This window comes from Pipra filicauda, unplaced genomic scaffold (genome assembly GCF_003945595.2).
Source record: "Pipra filicauda isolate LSUMZ 115617 unplaced genomic scaffold, ASM394559v2 scaffold596_size400887_pilon, whole genome shotgun sequence".
Classification (NCBI taxonomy): Eukaryota; Metazoa; Chordata; class Aves; order Passeriformes; family Pipridae; genus Pipra; species Pipra filicauda.
In genome coordinates, this window is record NW_024104749.1 from 390582 (window position 1) to 400857 (window position 10276).

At 53.9% G+C, this 10276-nt stretch overlaps 1 long non-coding RNA gene across 3 annotated transcripts; it reads left to right on the forward strand.

The window, feature by feature from the left end:
- Positions 1-921: 921 nt before the first annotated feature.
- On the forward strand, positions 922-2110 carry LOC120324573. Of its 3 annotated transcripts, XR_005565989.1 has the most exons (4): positions 922-985; positions 1343-1397; positions 1529-1581; positions 1731-2110. It is a non-coding gene; the product is annotated as an uncharacterized LOC120324573 (long non-coding RNA). The 3 variants fall into 3 exon arrangements; XR_005565987.1 differs by having other exon boundaries at positions 1529-2110; XR_005565988.1 differs by having other exon boundaries at positions 933-971; positions 1529-2110.
- The last annotated feature ends 8166 nt before the right edge of the window (positions 2111-10276 follow it).

Here is a 10276-nt window from a genome sequence, read left to right on the forward strand (position 1 = left end):
CACTGCCCTCACAGTGGGCTCTGTGTGCCCTGCACAGCCCAGGGCACTGCCAGGAAACACCTCCAAAGGAAGGGGCAAGACCTTGTCCTAATTTGTTGTCTTAATCTGCAGGGAAGGGGCAGAGGATGGAGCAGGGGACCAGCAATGGGATAAGAAGAATGGGCAGGAACTGATGCCCAGGAAGTTCCACCTGGACAGGAGGAAGAACTTCTTTGCTCTGTGGGTGACTGAGCACTGAACAGGTTTCCCAGAGAGGGTGTGGAGTCTCCTTACAGGAGAAATTCCAGAACCATCTGGATGCAATCCATGTGCTTTGGGATGACCCTGCTGGAGCAGGGAGGTGGGACCAGGTGACCTCACAGGTGGCCCCTTCCAACCTGACCTGTTGCGTGACCTGTGATCCTGTGGGTTGCTGTAAAACCCCAGAGGTTGGTCCTGGCTCCTCCTGTTCCTGAGGGACTGTGGTTGAGGAGCTGAGATGTGGCTGCAGCTCTTCCCAGCTCCTCTCTGCCAGCAAACCTCGGCTTGGCTCAGCCTGGGCCAGATGCTGCCCTTGGCCAGGCCTGGCCCACGCTGACAGCAGTTGTGTGGGGAGGCAGGAAGCTCCTGCAGACCATCCCCTGTGCCCAGCTGGAGCTGCTCTGGGGCTGGAGCAGGTCTGGAGGGAGGACAGCCCTCTGTGGGGGAAGTGCAGGTTCCTGTGGTGCTCCGGGCGTATCCACCAGGAAGGTCTCCAAGCTTTTCACACACCCTCTGGATCGGTGCCACCTTGCAGGAAGGCAGCAGTGCTGCACACTGTGTCAGGAGCAGCCACATGCTGCTTTCATCAGCTTTATTTTTAGGCTCTGTCTCCTCACACATCTGTTCCTCTGCGGGCTGGGCACCATCAGCCAGGAGCCAGTGGCCAGAGATGGAGGAGAGAGATCTCTGCTCATCACACCGAGGGGCCCGGGAGACAAACTCTTTGGGAAGTAATTGTTCCCAGGTTTGTTGCTGAGCCTTTGGTGTTACGGGAAGCAGGACCTCTCTGAAGTCTGGCCATCCTTCACACATTCCCATCTTCCTGCTGTGTCCCAGGAGGGGTTTGCTGAAAGCAGCCAGCTGGGCTGGTTGTCCATAAACAAGATCTCACTGCTCCTGAGCCATCCTGGCCTTTGTACAGACAGCAAGGCCAGCAGGGCCCCTCCATAAAGCTTATCCCACACAGCAGAGCTCTTGACATGGACCCTTTGGAGCAACCTGCTCTAGGGGAAGGTGTCCCTGCCCATGGGAGGGGGTTGGAATGAGATGGGCTTTAAGGTCCCTTCCAACCGAAACCATTCCATGATTTCTATCATTCCAGAGACTGGCCCATGAGGCTCCTCAGAGTCACCTTCTGCTGTAGTGGTGCAGACACAGTGAGTAAATAGCCAGAATTACCCTTTCAGCCCTTTGGATCTTCCTCTGTGATATTCCCCAATCCATCACATCCTCCACACTCACAGTCAGCCCTTTTCATTCACATTCAGATTCACTTCTTCCTCCACAGCCTCCACTCTCCACTGCTCAGAGCTGGGTCTGCAGAGAAAGGACCTCTCAGAGGTGACTCTGAAAAGTCAGCAGCTCCTGGGATTTATATTCATCCCATGTCTGGAAGATCAGGCTGTAGAAGACTTCTCCATGGGCCCTTGAGGAGCTGCTTGGGAAGCTGAACCCTCAGCACCTCACGTCACTTTAATCCTCCTTTTCAGCTCCCAGTGGATCTGATTAGGCTGACAAAGAACTGAGAGCTGCCAAAGCACTTCCTAGAAGCAGAGACGGGGCAAAATGAGGCTGAAGAGGGAGGAGAGAACAGTGTTTCTTTGTAGGGGTTTCCAAAATACCCTCCCCTGATAAGCACAAGTGGCTTGTTGCAGAGAAATAGGCAGAAGGCCCAGCAGTTACCCGCTGACACATCCTTAACTTTAATTCCAGAACATCAGCAAAATTGTTACAACCCAAATAATTTCCTTGAGACCGGACTGAGTGAGCTCTGGTGGCACCGTGAGGTGAAAGACCTGAGGAAAACTAGATGGTCCACTGGGGAGTGGACTTTAAAAAAAGGGTCTTTGTGTCACAATAAAATGTCCAGAAGCTGTGTGACCAAATGGATACAGTCATGGAACGTGACCCCCTCTGCTCCAAGTCTTCCTGTGTTTGCAGCAACCCCTGTACCAGCCATGGAGTCGGTGCGCTCCCTGTTTGAGCTGCAGATAATTAATGATCCTTGCAGGTTGTAGTGGCCCCACAGCACAGAAATGTCATTTGTTGGGCATGTAGCAGCTTTGTGCAGTACCAGGGAGGCCAGGATGTTTCCAGGATTTCATCCAACGCAGCATCTTTCATTTTTGCTCTCAGCTGTAGACGCTTCTCTCCAGGAATGGAACATAACCAGGGGCTGGAGGCTCAGGTGTTAATTCAGGCCCGGGGGAGGCAGATGAAACACCCTGTAAATGAAGAGCAGCACGACAGGATGGATGCAGTGAGTGCCTGTCTCATCCCAGCCTCTCTCCCTGGGCTGGTATTTTGCTGGGAAGGGTTATTGTTAGAGCTCACTGTGTAAATTCTCCGTTTAAATATCCCCTGACTCACACTGCAAATGCTACTCAGGAGTCGGTGCAGTGTCAGGATAAAGTACAGCTTGTGCCTCCTCCCCAGAGAAATCACTGCAGGATCTGCCTGACCTTTCCAGGAGTGTTCCAGGCCACGTTGGATGCAGCTCTGAGCAACCTGGGCTGGTGGAAGGCCTTCCTGCCCACAGCATGAGCTTCAAGGTCCCTCCCAACTCAAACCATTCCATGGGTCTGGGATTCTCTGAAGGTGGCTCAGGCTCATCTACCTGTTATCCTCAAAGTTAGACTTCCAGGTAAACCTGCTTTTTGGGGCTCCTTTATCTGGAGATAGGCAGCTCCAGCAGGTGGTCCTGCCCTTCCCCAGAGGGGTCCTGGGGCCAGTCCCTCCCCAGTAAGTGCAGGAGGAGGTTACAGCTCTCTTTAACAGCTGGACTAGGTGAGATTGTTGCCACAAGGGCTGTACAGCACTCACTGCTTCCCATTCCCTCTCTTTGTCTCTTTGTGGTCACTAGGATCTATTATTTGTCTTAAATATCTCCTGATGTCTGAGCAGGGATTTCAGCCTGTGGTAAGGATGGGAACCAAAATCCTGCCAGCTCCACGTGGAACATTGTCAGGATGGGGTTCGTGCTCTATTGTTGCTACTGCCAAAACGAAATTCAATTAATCCAGTGGGTGAAAAGCCAGGGAGAAAGCCCTTCCTGGCACTGTGGGGATCTTGTGTGGCCCCTCTGGCTGAGCCAGCAGCAAGATGAAGCTGGGAAGGTCTCTGCTTCCCAAAGGACTCTCAGTCCTTGCTCCCCAGCTTGCCCTGGTCACTCAAGGCTGGTGCCTTTCCCGGGATTGTGCTGAGCCAGCCCAGCTCTCATCGTGTAGTAGAAGATGCCCCACAAACATGTGGGTGTCTGGTTTTCACATCTTTGGGTTCCAGACCCTAAGGAGCTCTTCCTCCTGCTCCTCCTCCTCCTCCTCCTCCTCCCCACAGCTGAGTTACCACCCCACCAAAGGCCATGTCTTGCTCTCTCTGCTCTGGGTTTTCCGGGCAAAACTGTGGCATCTCTGTGCTGCTGCTTGGCCTGGACCAGAGTGATGAGGAGCATCAAGAGAGGAGGGAATGGAAGTGATGGGTTTGATCCTGGGACTTGGATTCCCAGCAGGGAGCTCAGCTCTGAGCAACAGGAACTCAGAAGGATCCTTCCATGTGCCACAGCCTGGAAACAAGCAGGTGACCATCTGCTGACCCTCTACTTGTCCCCCCACAGTCTGGAGGTGACATGGGCCAGCTCTGCCATCCTTTTGGAACACCAACAGAGGTGGAATGTTCTCCACCCATCCCATACAGAGCCCTCTCCCAAGCTGTGCCAGCTCTTGGGCTCCACAGGAGGAGAAGGAGGAGGAGTAGGAAGAGGAGGAGGAGGTTGCAGGTGTTTCAGTGCCATTATCAGCCCTCAATCAGTTGTTTTCCATCTCCAACTCAGCTTTTATTCCTGTGTGCACTGTGTGGGCCTCCTTGCTTGCTCTGAGAAATCTTGTTTTAATTCGTCTCCCCGATGCTCCTGCCTCTCCCCCTTCTCACCCTTCAGTCTTGCTCTGCCCTCCTCAGGCCTGGCTCTGGCACAGAGACCCTTTGGAGGTGCTGATGGGGCTGGTGGGGCTGTGTCCTGGGCTGGCTGTGATTCCCAGGAGGTGACACACAGCCTGTTTGGCTGCTGAACTTCCCATGGGACTGCACATCCAGGTGTGAGACAACGGGGTGACTTGGATGTGGCTGGTGGCCACTGGAACAGGGAGTCCCTCACCCCCAACACCCAGGTGGAAGCTGTGAGGAGGGAGCCAGGCCTGCAGGTCTGGAAGGCATCAGTGCCCTGTCCCAGCAGGGCATCTGACTCAGGGAGGGAGAGCAAAGTGAGGCCTGGAGATGAACAAATGAGCCATCAGATGCTGGGGGAGCAACCCCTTGGGCCACATCCTCACTGGGACAAGGCTCTGGAGCCACATCTGGCTTGGCCAGCACAGGAGCAGGCACTGAGTTACACCTGAGCCACACTCCCAGGAGCTGGCACAGCTTGGGAGAGGGCTCTGTGTGGGATGGGTGGAGAACATTCCACCTCTGTTGGTGTTCCAAAAGGATGGCAGAGCTGGCCCATGTCACCTCCAGACTGTGGGGGGACAAGTAGAGGGTCAGCAGATGGTCACCTGCTTGTTTCCAGGCTGTGGCACATGGAAGGATCCTTTTGAGTTCCCGTTACTCAGAGCTGAGCTCTCTGCTGGGAATCCAAGTCCTGGGATCACAGCGAGATCAAGGACAGCCTGTCCCAGGCTTCCTTAGGGTTTGGAATGCAGAAGTTCCTCACCCAGCACTGGCTCATCCATCTGGGCAGCACCAAATCCTCATCCCTAAAGTGACCCTGCTCTTCCCGCCACCATCCAGGGCTCTGTGGCTGGGAATTCCCCTGCCATGGAAAAGCTTTGGAAAACTCTCGCAGAGCACAGGTTCCCACCTTGTCCTGGCGAGGCAAAGCCAAGGAAGTGTGGAGCCAAAGTGTGGAGCCGAAGTGTGGAGCCAAAATGTGGAGCCAAAGTGTGGAGCCAAAGTGCTCCTCCTTGGCAGGGATGCAGGAGAGCAGCTGGAAGGAGCTCTCCAGTGGGAGCTCAGCAGGATCCAGAGGCACAGCACCCACACATTCCCAGCAGATGTTCTGCTCAGGGATCAAAGAGCATGTGGAGCCCCACAGACACCCTGCAAACACTGGGAAGTGCCCTGGTTCCACCTCCTGCTCCTGCTGGGGCTCTGAAGATGAGCCCAGCCCGTTCAAAGGGGTCCCTGGAGGATCCACACCCCCCTGAGAGCTTTCCACAGTCAGTCTTCTGGACCCAGGCTCCTCCCAAGACTTCATTATTTGGGTGCCATTCCCTGGTTTGTGCCACCTGCTTCAGGCAGCAGCTGTTGGAGCAGGGATTGGAGCAGGGATTGGAGCAGGGATGGTGTGATGCAGCACCTGGGCTTTCCCCAGGGGATGTGGGGATAAAGCAGAACACCACATGTCCATAGAAACAGAGATTTGCTGAAAGAGAAGGGAGATACCTTTTAGCACCAAAGCTTTCCCGGCCTCTTAGAGCAACCAGATCGCTTCCCAGACCGTGTCCTTTCCCAAAAATCAGAGTGCTCCCTTCTGGGGAGCACCTTCAGGCACCGAGAGCTGGGAGAACCAAAGGTAACTGTGGGTTCCCAGCCTGGTGGCAGCACAGGGGGGTCCCAGAGCTCAGAGGGGTATTTGCAGCAGGGAGCTCAGTGTGGGCCTGCCTTGATGCCACAGGGATGCTCCTCTGGGAAAGGGGGGTAGATCCTTGGCATTCAGCCCCCATGGCCATGGGCTGCACAGCCTCTTATCCCAGCTATAGGAGCCACCCACTGCCTCTAATGATTCACATCACTCACTTGTGTCACTTAACCCCTTCCTACAGCATGTGCTCAAAGCTTCCATAATCTGCTCTTTAATCCTGCTTCCGAGGCCTCCCTTCCATCAGTGCTCCAGCTGGGAAGGGAACTGCTCCAGGAACACGAACTAGGGGGCATAGTGGGATTTTTGGGGTGTCTGTGCAGGGCCAGGGGTTGGACTCGATGATCCTTGTGGGTCCCTTCCATCTTAGGATATTCTATGATACTATAAACTGGGGTGTTTGGGCTGTGGAATGGGAACAAATGGATGGAAACTGGTTTCATATCCTGGAATTCCTCTCCCAACTTGCTCTGGCAAAGCACATTGGCACTGCTGTCTCTGCAGCTCCTCTTCCTCCCCTGGCTCTCTTTGGGGGTCTCACAGGCCACGTGCTGGTAAGTGGGATTCACCCACACCCATCCATGGAGCTCGAGCTTCCACGGAGAAAAGGAGGCTCAGGGGGGACCTTCTGGCTCTGCAACTCCCTAACAGGAGGGGGGAGCCAGCTGGGGGTTGGTCTCTTTTCCCAGGCAACTCTCAACAAGACAAGAGGGCTCAATCTTAAGCTGTGCCAGGGGAGGTTTAGGTTGGATATTAGGAAGAATTTCCTTCCAGAGAGGGTGATCAGGCATTGGAATGGGCTGCCCAGGGACGTGGTGGATTCTCCATCTCTGGAGGTTTTTAAGAAGAGACTGGATGTGGCATCAGTGCCATGGGCTGGGAACCACGGCAGGGTTGGATCAAGGGTTGGACTTGATGATCTCGGAGGTCCCTTCCAACCCAGCTGATTCTATGATTCTGTGATTCATTGGGGAGCTCCCTCACTCCTCCCTTCCCAGCCCTCCTTGACAGGTTCTCTCAACTGTCCTGGTCACACTTCCCAAACACAGGCAGCAAATCCCGGTTGCTCCACAGGGTTTGGGGCCCTAGGGATGATGTCTGGGGTTGGCAGTGACCACAGAGTGAGGAGCAGCAGCACAAGGCTCATGGGACATGGGGACATTGGTGTTGAGCCTTAATGGGTGTGTGACACCCATCCCACGCTCCAGCAGTGCCATCCTGGCAAACCAGGCCCTGGCAATCCTTCAGGATGCCAGGAACACGTAGGGAAGCTCGAGGAGAGGGTTTCCAGGGTTCTGGAATGCATTATTTGCCTTGGTGGGTCATTTCTCTTCCCACAGGCTTCAACATTTTTTATAGGCTTGAGCTTCCCCCCCCCCTCCAAGAGTCAGGAAAAAAGATCCCCTCCACTACTTGCTTGCAACTGGAATGAGAAACATGGGACAGGGGGAAAAATATTGACCTTTTGCAATCCCAAGTAGACAGAAAAGGCAGAATAAATGAACCTGGTGATTTTAAATAGGGAGCCCATAAGAGGAGACAATTAAAACAGTCCCTCTTAGTCATGCTCACAACATCTGGCACAGGTGGAAGAGATTCATCTTGAAAAGGAGGAGGAAAAAAAAAACAGGAAAGAAAACCCAGTGGCACATTTGTTTCCAAACAGCTTCAGCCTTTGATGTGCATGATGAGCTGGGAGAGAAGAGGGAGCCAAGCCCTCAGAACCCCAATTCTCTGCAAAAACCCAGCACCCACGTGCCCTTGAAAGGCCTGCAGAGACTTTTTGCCCAGGGATTTTCATCCCTGGAAGTGTTCAAGGCCCTGTTGGATGGAGATTGGAGCAACCTGGGATAGTGGGAGGCGTCAGTGCTGGAAAGACATGGGCTTTAAGGTCCCTTCCCACATAAAAACATGCAGCCATTTGTAGCAGTCGAATAAAGGGAATGGATCCAGCAGTGTCCCTCTTTTCCAGGCTCCAGGTGGTGGAGTCACCATTCCTGGAGGGATTTAAAAGCCACATGGATGTGGCACTTGGGGCCATGGGTCAGTGGTGGCCTTGCATGGTTGGACTCAATGATCTTAGAGGGCTTTTCCAACCCTGGTGATTCCATGATTCCATGGCTGGGTTGTACAAGGCCAACTCAGCTGGAGATTGGCTGGTGGGGTTTTTAAAAACCTTACTAGAGCTGGTCACTGTTCTCTCCCATCATTCTTTCCACTTCTCTCTTTGGATAAGCCTTTCTCCATCCCTGGAAGTGTCCAAGGCCAGGTTGGACGGGGCTTGGAGACACTTGGGATAGTGGAAGGTTCCCTGCCCATGGCAGGGGGTGGAACAAGATGATCTTTAAGGTCCCTTCCAATTCAACCCATTCCACAATTCCATGATTCTATGATCTCCCTACCAGCTGGAATTTTTCCTGGGAGGAGAGGAAAGGAAAGGAAGGAGGGAGAGAGGGAGGAAGGAAGGCAGGCAGGAAGGCAGGAAGGCAGAAAGGAAGGAAGGAAGGAAGGAAGGAAGGAATCCTTCACAACTGGAAGGGGCTGTGAAACAGAGAAATGAATTTTATACCTTTTATACCTTTTTCCCCCCTGTCCTCATGAAAATCAAACACACCATCCCTTCCTCCCCTTCCATCTCCCAGAACCAACACCCAATCCTGACAGATCAGGAATGCAAATCCAATAAAGTTGGATTTGGCTTAATTACAAGGAGCTGGAACGGGCTGCTCTGCAGGAAAACCCAAACAAGAAACCACTAAAACATGATGCAATTGGGGGAGCATAAACCTGGCTCGGGGTCCCCACCAAGGTGTGGGTGCAGGGTGGGGGAATTGGGCAAGGGGAGCTCCCTGGGCAGCTCCAAGGGGCTTTTTTAAGCTTGCTGGTGATTTTTCAAAGCAAACATGCAGTGGAGGGAGGGCCAGATTACCGTCATGTATTAATATTTAGCAGCTGAAGAGGGAAAATTGAAGTGTTTCCTGACAGCTACAAGATCTCGCTCCTTTTTGCGTTAATTGTGTCTGATTTAAAAGCTCACACAAAGCAAATAAACCAAAGCAGAAACCTCAAAATATTTTGCTTAGAAAACATTGACACGAGAACAGGTTGTTTGGTTGTTTTTTTTTCCCTTTCAAGGAACTGTTCCAGAAAAAAACCAATTCCATTAACGTGGATCTGAAGGAGGTGATGTGAGTGAGTGTTAACAAAGGTGCAGGTAGTGAAAGCATTCCCTGTTTGCTCCCAGGCCCCAGCTCTGGGACTCCTGAGGATGCAGAATTGGAGCTTCGGATAAAAATCAAAAAGCTTTTGGTTAAAAACCACACAATTGGGTTTTCCTGCTGCTGGGAATCCAGACAGTGAAATAATCCTGCTGTGACCCTCGGGAGAGCTGAGCTTTCCCCCCGGCCACGTGTCCCTGGGGTGCTGGGGGTCTCCTCCCTGCTCCTTCCTCAGTTCCCTTCTCTCCCTCTGGATCCACTTCAGGAGCACATTCCCCCCCTGCTCTGTCACGGCTTTTAGAGTTTCCCTGTTCCCCTCGGGGCCCTGGGGGTGTTGTTGTGACCCGGGAACAATTCCTGCCCTTCCTCCTGCCTTTGCTCAGAGGCATCAGAGCACCTCGAAGGGCAGGAGCAGCCCGAGCCTCCCACCTCGCTCCCCAGGGAGCTGTGGAGCCGAATCCAACCTGGGGAGAAGCCCCTTCCCAAGGATTGTGTTTAACAGAGGCTTTGGAAGCAGGAGAGCAGGACTGGGGGTGCTGGAGGAGCCCGGGAAGAGCAGTTTGCTTCCTCGGGAGGAATTGATCTTCAAAGCTGTTGATGCCGCGTTTGAAATGCATCCTGCTGTTCCCGGCACTTAAATCACCTTTCTCTCTCTCGCACCCGCCTTTGTTGTTCCAACATCAAAGGAACGCTGCCCTGCCCCGCGGAGTAGTCCTTGCCCCTGCTATCCCGGGTAATTCCAGCCCCACGTTCCACCCCGAGGAGCTCGGGGGGAGATTTGGCTCCTCAGGGGACGTGGTGAACCCGGTGGCACCGCCCTGAGCTGGATTTGGGCTTTGGTCCCATCACAGGTTGAGAAGTGGCTCTGTAAGAGGGGACATCGTGATGGCAACGGGGTGATGGGACACGTTCTCCGTGGGGACCAGGGACAGCACCCAGGGAATGGCTGGAGCTGTGTCAGGGCAGGCTCAGGTTGGATCTCAGCAAAAGGTTCTTCCCCCAGGGGGTGGTTGGGCACTGCCCAGGCTCCCCAGGGCAGTGGGCACAGCCCCAAGGCTGCCAGAGCTGCAGGAGGGTTTGGCTGATCCTCTGGGGCACAGGGGGTGACTCTGGGGGATGTTCCTGTGCAGGGCTGAGGGTTGGGCTGGATCATCCTTGTGGGTCCCTTCCCACTCAGCACATTCTG